Raw genomic sequence first — 19,788 nt, 5'->3', positions numbered from 1 at the left:
CATTTCCCAACTGTCCTGGTGTAAAGTGATTCCAGAACAACTTTATTGGAATAGTCTGTGTTGCACTCAGAGTAAATATTAATTCCATTATGCCGTAAACTTTTATTTATCGTGACAGCAAGTCATAAAATTCTCTTACTAGAATAGAGCTTCTAAATTGCGTATCATAGATGAGATACAGCGCTCCCATTGGATGCTAGCAGCAATTACCCACCATCCTTTATGCGAGTTGGTATTAAAGGTGCTTTCTAAGTATGAGGCACAGTCTGAGCTTATGAAGAAAATCTTCTGTGGCTATTTTCCAGGTGCCCAGAAATACAAGGAGAGGGTGACTGAGAAGTCACAGCAGCAGAGGCCAGGCACGAGGATCAAAGGGCACAGAGTCCCTGGCAGTAATTCACTGAAGTGTTCTTTGCATATTACGGGTCTGACTATTTTAATTACATAAATTGCTCATTAGAAGTGCCTTGTGATTGCCTCACTCTGTGGTATTGTGAGAACTGTAGGTTTTAATTATTCCTTTTTGATTTATAGTGTGGTTTGACTTGTTTAGGGTGATGGTTTGAAAATATAGATCTGCTTTAATTGTTGTACTAAGTGAAAATAGATGACTCTGTTTATCAGATCCCTTGACTTTGTGTTTGGGGAGTACGAGGGGTCTTATGGTTTCTCAGCCCTTGTTGGTGACTGTAGGGGGGTTGCCAGGTGGGGCCTGGGGAGACTCCCTCTCAGCCTCTGGACAGGCAGTACTTTGGGCTCTGTTTGACCCTGGGGTGGCCTGAGCAGAGCTTGGCGGTGCTTAACCTCTGGATAGATTTCATGACACCTGCGCGGAAGTCCCCTCACCTCTTCCCCACAGTGTGGACAGGACAGGAAAAGCCAAAGCTCTTCATTATCTTCGGAGGGCAGGGCAGGGACGATGGAGGCTGGGGGGCAGGAGGGATGCTCCTGGGATCTCTGCTGCAAAGCCGTCATTCCCCTTGGCCCCCGCCCAGCCAGCTGTCACCTCCTGCAGCATCAGGCCTCCGCCTTCCCAGCCCTACCCGGAGCTGAGCTGTTCTGAGCTCTGTAATGGGGCCGGGCTGCAGGCTTTCCCGGCCCCTGGGCCCGGCGCCATGTCATCCAATGCCTAGAATTGATGAGTTGTGAGACCAGACCATGGCTTCGGGGATAAACTTCCAGGACCTGCTCTGGCTCATCTGTAGCCACTGATGAATAAAAACTCAATTAGGACGCTGGTCCTTGAAAGGCAGCTATTTTAGGACTCACTTTTGGAAAGGCAGAGGATTTCTTTTTCCAAGATAAAATTATACGTTTGTCAATACAGCAGTAGCATCGACCGCTTTCTCTTGGGGGTCTCTCGTCTTAACTATTCTCCATCAGAAAGCTTTGCTCTTTGAAGCTGGGCTGGCAGTGGGCTCCCATGCATCCGGCTCATCGAGAGATGCCTCTGACCCCTCTGCATCTGCTCTCACGTGTCCTTTCTGGAGCAGCTCGCCTCTCGCTGACAGTAGAGGGACAGCCTTTGTGAGTCTAGGAGCGTTTTGTCACAAAACCCCTGGCGCGTGTCTCCCCCTTTTCATCACCTGTTTTATGAATGTGGCACTCTGTCCCAGACCAGATTTCCGTGACATGAGAAATATACTAAATACGGTCTGCCACGGTAACCGTCATTAACCAACCACTAGTTTTGCCTTTATAAATTTTTACGCACCGCTAAATTATAAATACGCAATGCCGAAAGGGATGAGATATGCACCTGTAATATCTGCGGTTACAAGGTTTGTAGTTGTGCAAGCACATGCTATAAATTGGAAGGAGTTGGGGTACTTCATCTGTTTCCTAGTTAGAGCCCAGGTTGGGTTTCTCCCCTGGCAGTCCCTCATGAGAGTCTTTCCTCTCAGCAGGAGCCCTGCAGGTAGCACCTCTCGGGTGCTGGGCTGCCCTGGTTGGGACCTTTTTCTTTGTTTGTCGTTCACATGGATTCAATAAACAAAGGTTCAATAACATATGCTGTGTTTCTGAACTGTGCTAGGCTGGAAATCCACAGTTGAATGAGTCTGAAAATTTGCATCATCTGTTTGAGGAGGTGGACAGATTAACAAGTAATGGCAGTGCAGGGGTTGAGGCCCAGGGAGAAGGGTACCCAGGTGCTGGAGGTGACTAGGGTGACTTTGAACAAACTCTGTCTCATTGTCCTCATCTGTGAGTGGGGTGTATCCTTGTCTCCCCCCTCTTGGTGCTGTTGGGGGCATTCTATGAGTTCCTGCACATAAAAGCATTTATTTAGAGCAGTTCCTGGCACAGATTAAACATGAGGTAAATGTTAACTATTATAACCACACTCATTATTACTTGATTTCTTGCTGTCTTATGCCCAAAATTAATAGCTGAAATCATGGCAAGAGCACTTTCTTTCTTGGTTAAAGAGCACGGCCTGGGGCTTCCCTGGTGGCGCAGTGCTTGAGAGTCCGCCTGCCGATGCGGGGGGACGCGGGTTCGTGCCCCGGTCCGGGAGGATCCCACATGCCGCGGAGCGGATGGGCCCGTGAGCCATGGCCGCTGAGCCTGCGCGTCCGGAACCTGTGCTCTGCAACGGGAGAGGTCACAACAGTGAGAGGCCCGCATACTGAAAAAAAAAAAAAAGAGCATGGCCTTCATTACTGCAAGGTGTGAGTGAAAGAGACATTGTATTTTCTCCAACATGAAAATATTTTCATTGCCATTGTGTTTTTTTTTTTTAATGCAGCTTGGAAATTTAAAGAAACATTTAAAATAATTATAAAGAGAAACAACTTATTTTGCATGTTTCATCTTATACAATTTTCTGTTGAAGAAGTGACCTTATTTTTTTCATTGTCTTTGTTTTGATCTCAAAAGTAATTTATTATAAAAATGCTACCAGTATAAAAATGTGTAGACGGCAAAAGTCCCCCCAAACCCAGTGAGCACACACACATTTTCACACACACTCTAAAAAGGTATCATTTTTAACCAGCAATATACTGTGAACTTTAAATCAACACAGATAAATATATTTTAACAGCTGTACAGTAGTAGTTCCTTGCAGGGACTTAACCTACAACATAACCTAGTTATGTTGTTTCCAGATTTTTTTCTATCCATACTTCAATGATTATCCTTGAACAGGTTTTATGTACTTAGGATAAATTTCTAGAAGTGGTATTATAGGTTACAGGACTTTCATATTTTTAAGATTGTTATGTACTTTTTATTAAAGATTTTTTTTTTGGATGTGGACCATTTTTAAAGTCTTTATTGAATTTGTTACAACGTTGCTTCTGTTTTATGTCTTGGCTTCTTGGCCACGAGGCATGTGGGAATCTCAGCTCCCCGACTAGGGATCAAACACGCACCACCACCCCCCTCCCCGCATTGGAAGGCAAAGTCTCAACCACTGGACCACCAGGGAGGTCCCATATTGTTATATATTTTTAAACTATAAATTATGCAAACTTTGAAGGAATAATACAGGATAAAGAATTGAGAAGGTAGAAAAGCTATACAGTAAAAAGTAAGTCTCCCTTCCCTACTTCCCACCCTGCCTCACCCAATCAGCTCCCCAGAGGCCAACATGTTACAGTTTCTCATCGATCCTTCCAGTGATGGACACTTTTTCCTTTCTTTTCTCTTGCGCAAATGTAGCATACTTCATACACATATTGCATCTTGCTTTTTCAATGTAACACTGTAACTTGTATTAGGTTGGTTTCCATTAGTACGTAAAGAGCTGCCTCATTCTGAGTCAGTAGTATTATTGAGCAGCTACTGTGTGCCTAGCATCGTTCTAGGTGCCAAAGACAGAGTAGCCCTTTCTGATACACATTCTGGAGAGGAGAGGTGGACGGTAAATTATGAAAAAATGTATATAGTATGTCAGATGGTGGTGTGCATCATTAAGAAAAATAAAGCAGAAAAAAAAAGGCATAGGAAGTGGGTGCAATTTTAAATTGGGAGATTAGGAAAGACCCACTGAGAGGGTGATCCACGAGCAAAGAGCTGATGGAGCAAGTGTCCCTGTGGAACTCCAGGGGAGAAGCTTTCCTTTACGACAGCAAGGAAAAGACTTGAGTTGGGAGCTGGTAGTCAACAGAATGAACGTACCACACTTGATTTAATCAACACTCTGCCGATAGATAAATGCTGAATTAAATTACACCCCAAGCAACATCATATGAAGGTGTCTGTTTTCTCACATTCTTACCTAAACATTATACTATTGTACTGTTTTATTCATGTGGTTCTGGCATATACAAGGAGTTATCCCATAGTTTTACTTTGCATTTATCTTATGAAGAAAGTTGAATGTATTTTCTTTTTCTATGAGCTATGTATTCACATATTTATAAAATTTTGTATTAGATTGTTGGTCTTTTTCTTATTGGTTAGGAGAAGCTCTTTATATATTACAGAAATTAGCCCTTTTTTCTGTAATATGTATCTTAAATAATTTCTAAATTTTTATTTGATTAAAAACCTTTGTATTCTACCTGTTCAAAAAACATTTTTTGAGCTTTTATATTCGAGTTTATTCTTCATTTAACTTTTAAAACACTACTATAGTTGAATATTAAAACAAACAGTAGCAAGTAGCGAGCCTATTATGATTATAGTCCTTCACTCAATCACTACTGCAAATAAAATGCCAGCAGTGAGTGTTATTCACTGGCCCCATTAGGAGGTCTGACACTGAACACCACCCCGGAGATGATGTTCATCATCCTCATATGCTTCTCCATTGCAATGGCGCCATCTTTCCTGATTTGGATCAAGTCCACTAGTTCTACCTGGTCCCTTTCATCAGTCTCTTCTACTTCCTTCCTCTCAGGTAGGAGTTTTTCCAGCAAAGAGCGTTTATCAGGGGAGAGAAAGCCATTCTCAGGAAAGTTTACCTTAAATTCAATGATTAGGCGACCTTTTTCATATGGTCTACGATAAATTGGCATGCCTTCATTTAGCACACACTTGATACCTCCATGCTTGACAATCTGACCTGGATGAGAAGTGATGACTGTGGTTCGGTTGTCAAGAGTAGATATTGGCTTTTGGAAGCCACACAATGCCTCAACCAGCTGTATGTCCATACACATGAAAAGGTCTTCTCCTCGTCGAGTAAAAACAGCAATGGTCCTTCTGATCTAAAACGATGATAATATCTCCTGGCTCCAGTCCTGGTTCTTGGTCTCCTTCACCACGGAATGTTATCTTCTGGCCATCTTTCAAGCCTATGTCAACATGAACTTCTAGAATTTTCTTCTCTTGAACTATCTTCCTTCAGTTGCAATTTTACATCTATCTCTAGGACTGATGTGCTCTCCATGGCCCTGGCACTCCATGCAGACAGACTGAATCTGCGGAACCATTCCAGGTCCTGTCTGATGAATTATTATTTGCATTCCAGTACCTCGGCAATTGGGACAGCACTCTACTGCTCCTTTCTTACCACCTCGGCCTTCACATTTGTCACAAGTCACATTCTTTTGCAGAGCTAGTTTTCTTGTTGCACCATTATATAAATCTTCTAAGGTTACTGTGAGTTGATGCACAACATTTTTACCTCTCCTTTCTCTCTGCATCCTGCCTCCTCCTCCAAAAAACATATCAAAGATGTCCATGGGGGAGCCAAAACCGACACCTGCTTCACCTTCTTTAATTGCCTGCTCTCCTCCTTTGTCATATAAGTCCCTTTTCTTTGCATCAGAGAGCACTTCCTAAGCTTGAGAAATCTGTTTAAACTTCTCTCCTTCATTAGGATTCTTATCAGGGTGGTACTTCGAGGCCAGTTTCCTGTAGGCCTTTTTCAGTTCTTCTTGGGTGGCATTGGGTTTGACCCCCCAGAACATCATAATAAGTGGTTTCCTTCACCATTTCCTACAGCTGGTGAGCAGGCTGATGCTGGTGTGGGGGAGTGGGAAGGAGCAGGTTGCCGTGCGCAGCTCGGACAGCCGCTGCTCCTCCGCCTTTTCACCGAGTGTTCTGGAAAGTTCCCCCCCAAAACGTTTAAATAGTCCAATTTATTAGTCTTTTCTTTTATGGCTTCCAAAGTGTGTGACATAGTGAAAAAAGCTTTTTTTTTTTTTTACTCTAAAATTACAAAAAACTTATTCTAGTACTTTAATTGTTTCATTTTGTTCTTACTTTAAATCTTTCATTGATTTGGAATTTATTAAGGTAGAAGGAATAGAGTCAGTATACAGTTTTTTCTTCCCCACAGAGATACTCAAGTGTCCCCAAATTATTTATTGAATTAATCCACTTTTTAACCTGTTGATGGGCACGTTCCCTCTCTGCCATATACTGAATTCCCAGTTGTATTTGGATCTATTTTGGGATGGTCTATACTTTTTCAGTGATTTGTCTGTTTACTCATACTGTTACACTCCAAATTATGATACATTTTCATTTTCATAGAGCAAACCCACCTTTATTACTTATCTTTTTCAGAATCTCCTTGGCGGCTCTTACTTGTTTATTTTTCTAATGAACTTTAGAATGATTGTCCAGACTAAAAGCAAGCCCTGGTTGGTATTTCTATTGTAGTTACACCTTTACCCCACCCTGAAACCCCGACAACCACTGATCTGTGCTCCGTTGCCATAGTTTTGTCTTTTTCACAATGTCTTACAAATGGAATCATACAGTATAGAAGCTTTGAGACTGGCTTCTTTCATTCTGCGTAATGTCTTATGGTTCATCCAAGTCGTTATGCTCAGTAGGATTCCACTGTGTGGATGAACCACTGTTGTTTTTACCCATTCACTGAATAAACTCATGTTTGTTGATTATGATCAGAGTTGCTACAAACTTTTGTGCATGCGTATTTGTGTGAACATAAGTTTTTATTTGTCTAGGGTAAATACCCAGGAGTGAGATTGTTGTGTCATATGGTAAATGTTTGATTAACCTTATAAGAAACAGATAAACCATTCTTATTGTTTGGGGTTTTATTTATTTTTTAATTATTCTACTAGATGTGTGTTGGTATTTCATTGTAGTTTTAATTTGTGTTTCTCTACTGGCTAATGATGTTAACAGCTTTTCATGTGCTTATTTGCCATTTCTATATCCTCTTTAGCAATGCTTCAGTTCAATTTTTTTGCCCATTTTTAATTGCGTTTTTTGAGTCATAAATGTGATTTGACAATTTTTGTTTTACCAGTTTGTACCTTGACTTTTCATTATCCGTGCCTTTCACAGAACAAAAGTTTTGAAATTTCAGTGAAGTCCAGTTTATTATTTTTAAACTGCATCTTACTTTTGGTGTTTTGTCTAGGAAATCTTTGCCTAGCTCCAGGTCACAATTATTTCCCCACTATGTTCCTTTCTAAAAATAGTATGATTTTATGTATTTAACTTAGATTATGATCCATTTTGAGTTAATTTTTATATAAAGGTTTAGGTCAAATATCCTATTTTTTTTTTTGCATGTGGATAACCAATTGTTGCAACACCACTTGTTGAAAACTGTCCTTTCTCCATTGAAGTGCCTTTGCACCTTTATCAAAATCAATGAGGGTTTCTTTCTGGACTTTATATTCTGTCCATTGATCCATATGTCTATTGTTTCATCAGTACCACACTGTCTTGATTACTGTAGGTTTATAATGTCTTTAAAGCATGTAGTTTAATTCCTCTAATGTGATTTTTCTTTTTCCATATTGTTTTGTCTATTCTAGTTCTTTGCTTTTGATATAAATTTATGAATCAGCTTGTCTATAGCTACAAAAATTCCTGCTGGATTTTGATTGATACTGCATTAAATTTATACATCCCTTTGCAGAGAATTTAAATCTTTCCTATGTTGAGTCTTCTCATCCATGATTGTGATGTGTATCTCCATTTATTTAGGTCTGCTTTGATTTCTTTCACCAGTATTTTGTAGTTTGCAGCATACAGATCCTGTAAAAATTTGTTAGATTTTTACCTAAGTATTGAGTTGGCCAAAAAGTTCATTTGGGTTTTTCCTTAACATCTTAAGGAAAAGATTTTTTCTTGGGATTTTTTTATGTAGACAATCATGTTGTGTGAAAATAGTGACAATTTTACTCCTTCCTTTCCAATTTATATGACTTTTATTTCCTTTTCTTGCTTTATTGCAAGGGCTAAAAAGCTTCCATATAATGCTATAGGTGTGAGAGTCCTTGTGTAGTTCCCAGTCTTTGAGGGAAAGCTTTCAGGTTTTCACCATTAAGTATGATCTTAATTGTAGGTTTTTATAAATGCCCTTCATCAGGAAGAGGAAGTTCCCTTCTATTCCTATTTTGCTGAGACTTTTTTTTCATGAATGAATGTTGAATTTTTTCAAATGCTATTTCTGCATCAATTGATATTATCATATGGTTTTTCTTTATTAAACTGTTAATATGGTAGATTACATTGATTTATGGATATTGAACCAGCTTTACATTCCGAGGATAAAATTCATTTGTTTATGGTATATTATCCATTTTATATGTTGCTGAATTTGACTTGCTAATATTCTATTGAGGATTTTTGCATCTATGTCCCTGAGGGATATTGATTTGTAGTTTTCTTTGTGGTACTATTTCTGCCTGGTTTTGGTATCAAGGTGATGCTAGTCTCATAAAATAAGTTGAAGAATGGTATCTCCTCTTCTCTTTTCAGGAAGAGATCGTGTAGAATCAATATCATTTTTAAATGTTTGGTAGAATTTGCCAGCAAAACCATCTAGGTCTAGAGAATTCTTTTTCAGAAGGTTTTCAACTACCAATTCAATTTATTTAGTAGTTAGAGAACAATTCAGGTTATCTATTTCTTCTTTTATTCCTGATATAGGTAATTTTTGTCTTCTTTGTCAAGTTTATAAGAGGTTTATTATTTTTATTTATCTTTAAAAAATCCAGCTTTTGGTTTCATTGATTTTCTCTGTTGTTTTTCTGTTTTCAGTTTCATTTGCAAGTCATGTTTACATTTATTATCTCTCTTGTTTGGGCTACTTTGGTTTAATTTGCTCTGACTTTTCTAGTTTCTTAAGATAGAGGCTTGGATTATTGATTTGAGAACTTTTTTCTACTCTAAGTGTTTATTTAATACTATGAATTTCTCTTTAAGTATTGCTTTAGCTTCATCCTACGGATTTTGATATGCTGTATTTTAACCATTTATTTAACTGAAAATATTTTCCAATTCCTATTGAGACTTTCTCTGGATTCACCTATGGATCCACCTGTGGATTTTTTAGAACAGTTTTCTTTTTAACTTCCAAGTATTGAAGATGTTTCTGTTATGGTCCTGTTATTGATTTCTGGTTTAAATCCATTACCATCAGGGAACACGCTTTGTTTTATTTCAATTCTTTTACATTTTAAGGTTTGTTTTATGACCCAACATATGGTCTTTTTTGGTGAATATTCCATGTACATTTAAAAAGAATGTATATTCTGTTGTTGTTGGGTGGAATGCTCTCTAAATATCAATTAGATTCTGTTGGTTGATATGTTATTCAGTTTTTATTAGTGTCCTTGTTGATTTTCTGTCTACTCACTCTGTTTATTAGTTAGAGAATAGTATTGAAGTCTCCATTTGCAGTTGTCGATTGGTCTATTTTCCCCTTCAGTTCTTTCGGGTTTTGCTTCATATATTTTGAAGCTCTCTTGTTAGGTGCATACACATCTGGGGTTATGTCTTCTTGTTGAATTGATCTTTTATCATTATGTAATGTTTCTCTTTATCCCTGACAATTTTCTTTTCTCTGAATCTACTTTTTCTGGTAGTAGTATAGTCACTGAAACTTTATTTTGCCTAGTGTTTACATAGTATACCTTCTTCCATCCTTTAAATTTTAATCTGCCCATACTGTTATAACTGAGGTGAGTTTTTGTAAACAGTATATAGGTGGGTCATATTTTTTATTATCTGTTCTGAAAATCTCTTGTCTTTTAATTTGTGCATTTTAAACAATTTATATTTAATATACTTATTGGTGTGCTTTATTATTTGGTTTTTGTTTATTTCTTATGTTTTTGTCCTTTTGTTTTCCCTTTCCTGCCTTCTTTTGTGTTATTTGAAATTTTTTCGTGTTCTATTTTATCTATTGTGTTTTTTGACTGTACTATTTGTACAGTTTTTTTAGTGGTTGCTCTATGGATTACAGTATAATTCTTAGAATCAATCTACTTATAATCAATATTTTGCCATTTCAGATAGACTATAGAAGTCCTGCCACCATATAGGTCCTTTTTCTCCGCTATTTATATTTTGTTTTATGTTAAATATATTACAACTATATACATTGAAAACCCCTCTAGAGAGTGTTACGATTTTTGCTTTCAACCATCAAAAGATTTTTAAAGAACTCGAGAGGAAAATAGTCTTTTATATTTACCCAGATGTTTACCATTTCTGTTGCTCTTCCTTCAATACTGTTGTTGAAATTTTCCTTCTGTTATGTAATTTCCCTTCTATCTGAAGAACTTCTTTTAGCAGTTTTTTAAAGCAGGTCTGCTGGCAACTAATTGTCTTAGTTTTTCTTCATCCGATATTGGATTTATTTCTCCTTCATTCCTGAAGGGTATTTTTTTTGCTATATATAGAATCTTGGGTTGAGTTTTTTCTTTCACTGCCTAAAAAATGTTAGTTCACTTCTTTTTGGCCTCCATGATTGCTGACAAGAAATCTGGAGTCATTCAAATTTCTGTTTCCCGTAACAGGGGTCAGCAGCATTTTTCTGTGTAGGGCCAGATATTAAATATTTTTGGCTTTGCAGGCCATATGGCTTTGTCACAGCTACTTAACTCTGCCATTGTGACACTAAAGCAGTTATACACAATACATAAGGGGATAGTTATAGTTATGTTTCAATAAAACTTTATTTACCAAAACAGACAGTGAGATTTGGTGCATGGGCCATAGTTTGCTGACCCCTGCCTGTAAGTAATGTGTCACTTTTTCTTTGGCCACTTTCAAGACTTTTTTTCTTTGTCTTTAGTTTCCAACAGTTTGATTATGATGTGTCTTATTATAGATTTCTTGGATTTATCCTGTTTGTAGTTCATTCAACTTCTCAAATCTGTGAGTTTATATCTTTTGCCAAATCTGGGAAGTTTTCAACCATTATTTACTGATATATACACACACACACACACACACACACACACACACACACACACACACACAGACACCACAGTCTTTCTCATCTCCTTCCAAAACTCTAACACAAAAGGTAAACCAATAGTCCTACAGTTCCCTGAGGTTCTGTTTTTTTTTTTTTCAATCTTTTTCCTCTCTGTCATTCAGATGAGATAATTCCAATTGTTCTATCTTTAAGGTCACTTAACTCTTTTTTTTCTGAGATGTCCATTTTGCTATTTAACCACCCAATGAGTTTTCTATTTGGGTTTATGTTACTTTTCAGTTCTAAAATTCCCATTTATTTCTTCTTTATATTCTCTACTTATTTTCTGGTACTTTCTGTGCTTCTGTTTATTTTAAGAGTGTTTACTCTTACTTCTTGGAATAATTTTATAAACTTTGTCAGGTAACTTCATCATCTACGTATCTTTTCCCATGAAAGTTGAGATTTTTCTAGTTCTTATTATACCAGTCAATTTTGGGTTATATTCTGTACATTTCAACTATTATGGTATGAGTCTCCGGGTCTTGTTTATATCCCAAGGGAAATGTTGGATACTTTTGCTTTAGCAGACAATCAACATAGTTGGGTTCAAGCTATAAGTTCCAACCACATTTTGTGAGTTGTGATTTCAACGTTAGTTGTTTCAAAGACTTTGTTTCCTACCAGGAGCTGTCCTGTGTGCGGACTGCCCAGTGGCCAGTCTGGGACAGTCTACCTCAAAGTCTTTGGCATACTATTTAGGATCAGATCCATGTGTACACAGCTTGAGGGTGAGTCTAGGAATTCATGAACAACCTAATGGGATTCTCCCTCTCCACCATCTCCCTGGGCTTCACCTTTTCAGTCCTCTGGCCAGAAATCTAGGGCTTTACTAACCTTGCTCTGTTGGGCAGATCTGATGACTGTCTACCTCAAAGGCTACAGCCATAGGTCAGAGAGACACACAGAGAGAGAGAGAGAGAGGGAGAGAGAAAAGCACCAGGGGTTTGCCACACCCTCTTGGGCCCACAAATATTCCTAGTGGTGATGAAGTTTCCCTTCCCTCATGGTTTTAGGCACCTGTGGGCCCTGCTGTTTCTACCATCACCACCACAGGATTGCCAGGGGCCTGGGGTATAGGGAACAGAAAAAAGAAGAGTGGGGCATTTCCTTTACTCTCCCTAAGTATCAGAAGCCCCCTTTGCTTCCTTCTTGAGCTACAACTAGATAGGCTCTCCTGGGCTCTCTCTTTCCACATGCTAGTGCCCCATTCTTAGTTTCAGGCTGTCTTGAGTTCAAGCTCAAAGATGAGGAAAGATGGTGGTTCATAGCTGCTTCTGTAGCACTTCTAATTCTGGTTCTTCTTCCCCAGTCTGTCTGCTACTATTTCCTTTTCAGAGTCCTCGAATTGCTGTCCAGCATCGCTCTGGGTTTTATAGCTTCTTTGTGTGGTCACTTCATCTTGCCCAGAGCCAGAACTAATTCCATTCATTTTTGCTCATTTTCCAGATGCCATCCTTTCTGTCCCTTATTGTCTGTTCAGCAGGTTTGCTCTCGTTCAGTCTGTTTCCAATATGACTTCATGTCTCTAATGGCTTTATTTTGTTTTTCTACTTCTTTCCTGAGCTCTGCCTACTCTTGTTTTACTCCCCTTTGATGCCATGCTGTACCTTTCCTGAGATTGTGCATCTCTGCTTTGAGGTTTTATTTTAAAGAGACATTTGTTTTATTAATATTTTTGAGTTCATGGTAATGTTTTTCAGCAATTTTTAGTGGCTCCATGACATTTTTCTGGTGGGTATTCTAAATCCATTTGTTTCTATTTGGCTTCTACTTTTTTCTGTATCGTTATACTCGTTTGATTTTGGTTCCTCTTGTTGTTCCTAATTTTTCTTTGAAGGAATTTCCTAAAGGGACAGTCCAAGGCAGTGTTTCTGGTTAACAGGAATTTCCTCTGAATCACAGTCAAGGTCCTTATCACAGGGAGTTGAATGTTTCCATGAACCTTTACTTCTCCCCAGCCAATAGAAATAAGAAGCTTCAGGGATGCTATCAATTCAATGTCTTCTATCCTCTTCTCTGACCTTCTCCCACATCCAGTTCTCTAGACCAGCCTTGAATCCTGGCAGTTCTCTGATGCCAGTCTGTTATCCTGTTTCCTTTGTCCCAAACATAAGTGGATTGGTTTTGCACCTCAGGGCATATGCTCTCTGTTGTGATGAATTAAACTCTGAAGGCTTTTCCTGATCTGCAGTTGAAGACATACTCTTTAAGCATCTTCCCCTAACCCTGTTGGATCTTCTTGCATTGGGCAGCCCTTCTTCAGACACTATTATAGGAGAGTGGAGATATTTTCTGGATACCAAGCTTAGAGTTTAAACTGAAGGGGATAATATCATATTTACTCCATATTATTATAACCAGAGTTTGGATAGGCTCATTTTGATACACATTATCAAATTGTCCTCAGGAATCTTAGATGTCCTTACAATTTTTTAAAATAAATTTAACCTGATGTGCTAGGGAAGAAGTATGTGGGGAGACAGTAAATATGAAAAAACAGAAAGACGGGCTGGGAAGGTGAGCTGCTTAGCTGTAGCCGTCCTTCATTCTCGGGTAGGCAGTTAGGAAGCAGGGCAGGGAATCATATGAGGGCAGAGAGAGCTGTTGGAGACAACAAATGACCACTTAATTAAAGTGTTCCACGCTCTGAAGGCAATTTTTTTTTTGTCAGGAATATGAACTCCCACTCAGGGCAGGCTGGGCAATGAACCCAAATATTCCCGAGAGGGGATTATTTGCAAGGACAAGAAGCTTGTTCTCTTGGGAGGGATCCATTCCCAGGGATGGACAGCATAGATCCTGGCATCTGCCTTCTAGTTGCTTGTGTCCCTTGGTGCTGTTCTCTAGTTGGGACCCCCACGAATCTGTTTCTCTCCACGTGTATGGCAGCTCTTCCTGTACTAGAAGCCAGAGTGCTTCAACAGAAGGCTTTCCCAGCAACATCTCCTTGTGTGCCAGCTCTGGAGAGGATGGCCGACCCTGGTGCTCCCTGGACGGAACCCTATCTGGGTCAAAGACTACAGCTCCCAGGACCAGACAGGGACCTGGGGGGCTGGTCTGTGCACAGGGGTTGGGTGTATCCGCTGTCCATGGTCCTCAAACAAATTTCCAGATAAGGCATTGTTGTTTCTTTTAATCATGGCACCCAGGTGTCTTTTAGACGGTTGCTCCCAATAATTCTTAACCAAATGAATGAACAGGCTGTGAGTGAAGTGAAAAAGGGAAGAGTGAGAAAGAAAGAGAGTTGTGCTTTTAAATTATCATAGAGCAAATGGAATCCTGACTTAGGTTTCACAATTTAGGTAGCTGATACGGTGTGCTATTGACAAACCTTTCACATTTCTAACGGTTACATATTTCTCCCTCTGGGATATAACTAATTCTACCCCACTCCCAATTCTACACTTATGGGGCTGAGGTCCAGGCGCGCTCCCAGAAAGCCTAAAGTACTTTTCTGTACCTCTGAGATCTGACCCACAGGGAACCTAGCCCTCCTTCCAAGTCCCAGAGAGCATCCCCAAGTTTTAATCATCCTGAGACTCTCTCTAGCTGAAGGGCAGACACGACCTTGAGACATCTATGAGAGGAATGATTAGATTCAGAGAAAGAGAGGCCAAGGGCGAGGATGTTGAAGGGGTTTTGGACCTGAGGGTCAGTGATGGGTGTCATTGAGCACAAAGAGGGAATAAGAAGATGCTCGAAGGTTCAGCTTCATTGCTCCCTCTCCTGGAAAGCAATCAGCAGCTGCTGACTTACAGGGCAACACTGGGGCCAAGGTTCATGTTGAATCTACCCACACACCCTAGGACTCCAAGCTGCCCAAGTGGGGGACCTTCAGGACTTGGAGCTGCAGACAGTTGATCTCTGTTGTCAGCTCAGGATTTTTGTCTGGGTATGAATGATTAAATGAGATAATACCTGTGAAGTATTTAGCATAAGGCCTAACACACAGAAAGTACTCAGTACGTGGTGTCTATTATTGTTACTTTGGTTATTATTACTTACACCTTTTATAGAGCCCCTTGTGGCTTTACTATTCTAAATATTAACAACAATTCTGTTCATTCATTCAGTCACAGACCTTTTTATGCCAGGCATTCTACTAGGCTGGTGGATACACAACTGAAAGGCATGGCCCCTTGTTCTCCAAGAGTTCACCGTTGGAGAGGAGGTGGGCAGATAACTGACAGACACCCTATAACAGAGCAGCTGCAGTGAGGATGGGAGTGTGTGCCAGGAGAGCACAGGGGAAAGCTGCTGTCAGGCCTCCTGGGGCAATCAGGGAAAGTCTCAGAGGAGGTGGCCTCTCAGATGAGACCCAAGGAAAAGTAAGGGTAACCCCCAAATAACTGAGGGAGCATCAGCTTGTGAAAGAGCTGGGAGGAGGGAAAGAGAATCAGTTGCTCACTGCCTGCTGTGTGGGGCCCCAACTCTGGCAGATTCCATGCTGTCACTGGAGGTGAGAAAGGTGGTAGAGAAACAAATGATCAAGATGTGACCCTGTTCCTGGAACTGGTCATGCATCCTTCTGTGGGGAGCACGGCGCCCTTCTCCCTCCTGGGGACCGATCCTGTGGGAAGGGAAGGACCCTTTTGTTTGGGGGCACAGGGAAGAAAGGCTTGTGATTGGGAAGAGATAGCAACGGGCCTGTGAGAGGAGAAAGGGGGCCAAGGTGGATTCCAAGGAGGTGTCTGGCCCATGAAAGCTGACCTCGGCATGGCTGCTCACTCTGCTTTCCCAACCTCTGAGCCTGAGCCTAGAGCCTCGGGTGTGCTGAGCGCAGCTGTTGGCTGTACCTGTTGAAAGAGTGAATAACCTCTGATTGGTCTCTGTGACCTTAAGGAAGTTACTTAACCTCTCTGTAGCAGCCTATACTCCTCTGCAAAATGGAATGACAGTATCACTGAGGGTTAAATGAACGAATACACGTAAGCACTTAACGTGGTGCCTGACGCACAGGAAACCGCTTACAGCTTTGCTCTCATTGCTAGCTCAGAGACTGCCCAATCAGAGGTGTTTTAAAATGAGTTGGAAACGACTCTTTGCCAGTGTGTCTTCATCATGCTTGGATGCTTTCAAACACAGGAGGTGGAGGAGATGGCAAAGGCTGGAAGCAGTTGAGCCAAATGACGTTTATAGGGCAGATGTCATATCTGAGCCCATGCTCTTGGTTAGCGGCTGGTCGGCTGGGTGCCTCTCCTGGGTGGTTGACTGATGTGTCTTGAATGGAGCACAACATTGGACAACTGAACAGGGAGGCCAAGGGTTTCATGACACTTTTGGGAGTATTTATGAGAGATGCTTATTTTGCTTATAGAAGAATATATTGTAACCAGAACTAAGTATCACTGATTTGTCTCTGTCCCTGCCTGCTTTGGGCACATTTCTTGATCCTCTTCAAGCCCTGGGGAGAGGCCAGAGCTTTGCTTATAGGGGCCCTTCCTACCACTAGAGCCCTACTGGCTAGTGAGCCACATGCCTATCATGCGGTAGGAGGAAGCCCTGGGGAAAATGGGCAGGTGTGGAGCTAGTATGGTCGAAAGGAAGAAGAAAAAGACCTTCTGCAAAGTCAATGTCAGAGCCCAGTGCTCCCAGGCTATGCCAGGGAGTGCCTCCCTGCTCAGAATTTACTGCTGCTCAAAGAACAGGCTGTGTTCCTCCCAATAAAGCAGAAATCGCACTGCATCCTCACAGGGAAGCACAATTCTGTACCAGTGGCACACGTAGTTTCCCGGCTTCCCCGTGTTGAGTGGGTCAGTCAAGGCTTCACTGGGGGATGTGAACTCAGTCCGTGACAACTGATCTGGGAGCCTCTCCTGGGGGGTGGTCAGTATATCCTGAATGAAACACAACATTGGGCAGACTTAATGGAGAAGGGGAGGTTAGTGAGTTTTGCTACCATTTGGGGGGGGATATTTATGAGAGACACTTACCTTGGTTAAAGAAAAATGTAGTGTGACCAGAGATAAGTATTATTGATTTTTCTCCTCCATTTTGGTATTAAATGAATCACAGCTACTACAAGCTCTGACTGTATTAATGGGGTTTCCTTCGATGACTACTCAGCCGGGGGAGCCACCAAATTGGAATTCCATGGGAGAGGATTATTGGATGTGACAAATAGCAGAGGAGTGTTTTTCCTGAGCTATTTTGGGGCATTGCATAAAATGTTGTAAAAAAGGAGAACCCTTCTCTTCTGCAGCCAAGATTTTTCTTATTGTTATTCAATGGCCGCAACGACTACCAATGAAAGCCAGCCCTCGGGTGCTTTACCTGCTCGAGCCTTATTTCCTGCTCCATCCCTAAGTCCTGGTACAGTGCCTGGCACATGCAGGTGTCTCAGAATGTATTGTTGGATGGATGGATGGATGGATGAATGAGTAGTGACTGGTGAAGAAGCATTTGGTAGGGAAAACTAGGAAAAGATGAAAGCAGCATGAAGTCATGTGTGCTGGATGGGTAGAAATGGACAGTTGAAGAGCCTCAAAGGCCTTATTGAATTGCAAGGAATTTTGATTCATTAAATTAAAGAATATTTGGGGGTCATCTTCTTATACCAAGTACATTTCCTGTCCTCACAGAATCTACATTTTAGTGGGGAAGCTAGACATTGAACAGTTACACAGTTAATTACTTAAGTGCAATTGTGGTGGGCACTTCAAAAGTGAATATGAAAACGTGAGGACCTAATGTGGTACAGGGATGATAGAAGATTTATCTGAAGAAGTGACATTTACATGAAGATCTGAAGGAAAGATGAGTATTAGATAGTAAAGAGGGAAAATATAATGGGAATACAGATACATTTGTTCGTTCATTCATTCATTCATTCAGCAAATATTTATTGAGCACCCATTATGTTCCAGGCATGTTCCAAGTGCTGGGGAGATTCAGCAGTAAGCAAAATAAGCCCCTTGCCCTCAGTCGTCTTAAAACAAAGTATAAAGTTTTGTGCATCTTTTGCTAGATTTATTCTCAGAGAGTTGATATTTTTGATGATACACTAAATCTTATCTTTCAAAATTTTTGTTTTGTATTTTATGGTTGCTAATATAGAGAAATGCAATTCATTTCTGTATGTTGCCTTTGTATGCAGTACCCTTGCTAAATTCTTTTTTTCAATCTAATAGCTAATCTGAATCTTTTGTATTTCTACATATATAGTCATGTAATCTGCAAATAATGAATGTTTTATTTCTTCCTTTATGATCTTTATACCTTTGATTTCTTTTTCTTGACTTATTACGATGGCTAGGACCTCCAGTACAATATCAAATAGAAATGGTGATTGTGGGCATCTATGTCTTGCTCCTGATATCAGAAGGACAGCTTCCAGTAAGTCATCCTTAATTATGGTATTTGCTCTAAGGTTTCAGAATGCACTTTTTTTTTTCATCAGAGTGAGGGAATTGTCTTCTATTCCCAGTTTGCTCAGTGTTTGATTGTTCATTGTAAATGAATATTGTTGTCAGTTCCATGTGGATGAAAACTTTTTCTGATCTTTCCGAGTTGAGATAGAATAGAACACAGTCATCAAATCAATCACCCTATGACACGTATCTGGGGCTGTTATAAAATCTGCTCGAGGAAAGACACCTGCATATTGGCTGTGGATGGGTGAGACTGCCGCTCAGAGTTTGCAGTAGTCAACAGTCATCCTTCAGGATCCATCTGTTTTCTGAAGGATCTACACCAGTGAATTAAGTGATGACATAATGGGGACCACCACCCCGGCTTCCTTTAGATCCCTCAAGATGACACTCACCTCTGCCATTCCCCTGACATTGTTGGTTTTCTGTCTTAATCAGCATGGGGAGGGGAGTAATTTCAGAGATTTCTGTTTGGTCTTCCCTTATTGTACCTCAGAGACCAAGGACCCAATGTGGGCTGTGCCAATTGCCAAATAGGTTAATCCCATACATTTGAGGATGGGGGAAATGATCATCCGATGGACCCACAGATCCAGTGGACCCACTGTAAGTGAGCTTTGGGCAGGACTCCATTTATTACCAGGCCTCCATTCTAACAGGAGGACGGCGATGACACTCAAATCACTCTGAGCCTCAAGTCATCCCTGTGTCTAACAGTCCTTAAAATTTCTGGGTATACACAGTGTGTGCACAGATACCCAAATAAATGGCAGTAGGAAGGACTTGAGGAATCATCCCAGTGTATATACTTGCTGTGGAATTGTAGGGTCCTTTCTCTTGGGCACCTGGCCATCTCTTCTTCCAGGGAGTTCCTGGTATAAAAATTTGCTCAGGTCCAGAAATTAGGTAAGGGGTTATGACTTTATATTGGGGTAATTGCCCTGCCCTCAGCCTCCCAGGCATTCACCCTTGATTTCCTCTGCTGAGCAAGCTTATCGGCTGCCCCTCTTTCTTGCCCTGTGTTCTAGAGATCTTCTCTGTAACTCTCTGCAGTCTTTGGCTGCCACTCTGACCTTGCTGCTTGTTTCAATAATTGTGACCCCTGTTTCTGGTGGCTAAGCACTGTCACCTCTACTGCTTTGGCATCCTGTCATCCCATTGCTATCAGCAAGCCAAGTTCTCTAACAGCCTCTCCTTCTGACAGCCCTCCAGTCCTGGCTACAAAGGAGCCATGGTCACTGCTGAACTTTGTAGTGATGC

At 40.7% G+C, this 19,788-nt stretch overlaps 1 protein-coding gene and 1 pseudogene across 15 annotated transcripts in view; one reads left to right on the top strand and one right to left on the bottom strand.

Annotated features, from left to right (window-relative positions):
• CAMTA1 (calmodulin binding transcription activator 1) overlaps positions 1-19,788 on the top strand; it is an 894,146-nt gene that overhangs the window by 492,470 nt on the left and 381,888 nt on the right. The window lies entirely within an intron of this gene.
• Positions 4,622-5,889, bottom strand: LOC115865229 (dnaJ homolog subfamily A member 1 pseudogene; annotated as a pseudogene).

Source organism: Globicephala melas, chromosome 1 (assembly GCF_963455315.2).
Source record: "Globicephala melas chromosome 1, mGloMel1.2, whole genome shotgun sequence".
Lineage (NCBI taxonomy): Eukaryota > Metazoa > Chordata > Mammalia > Artiodactyla > Delphinidae > Globicephala > Globicephala melas.
The sequence above is the reverse complement of the archived record's forward strand: the minus strand, read 5'-3'. Positions and strand labels throughout refer to the sequence as shown.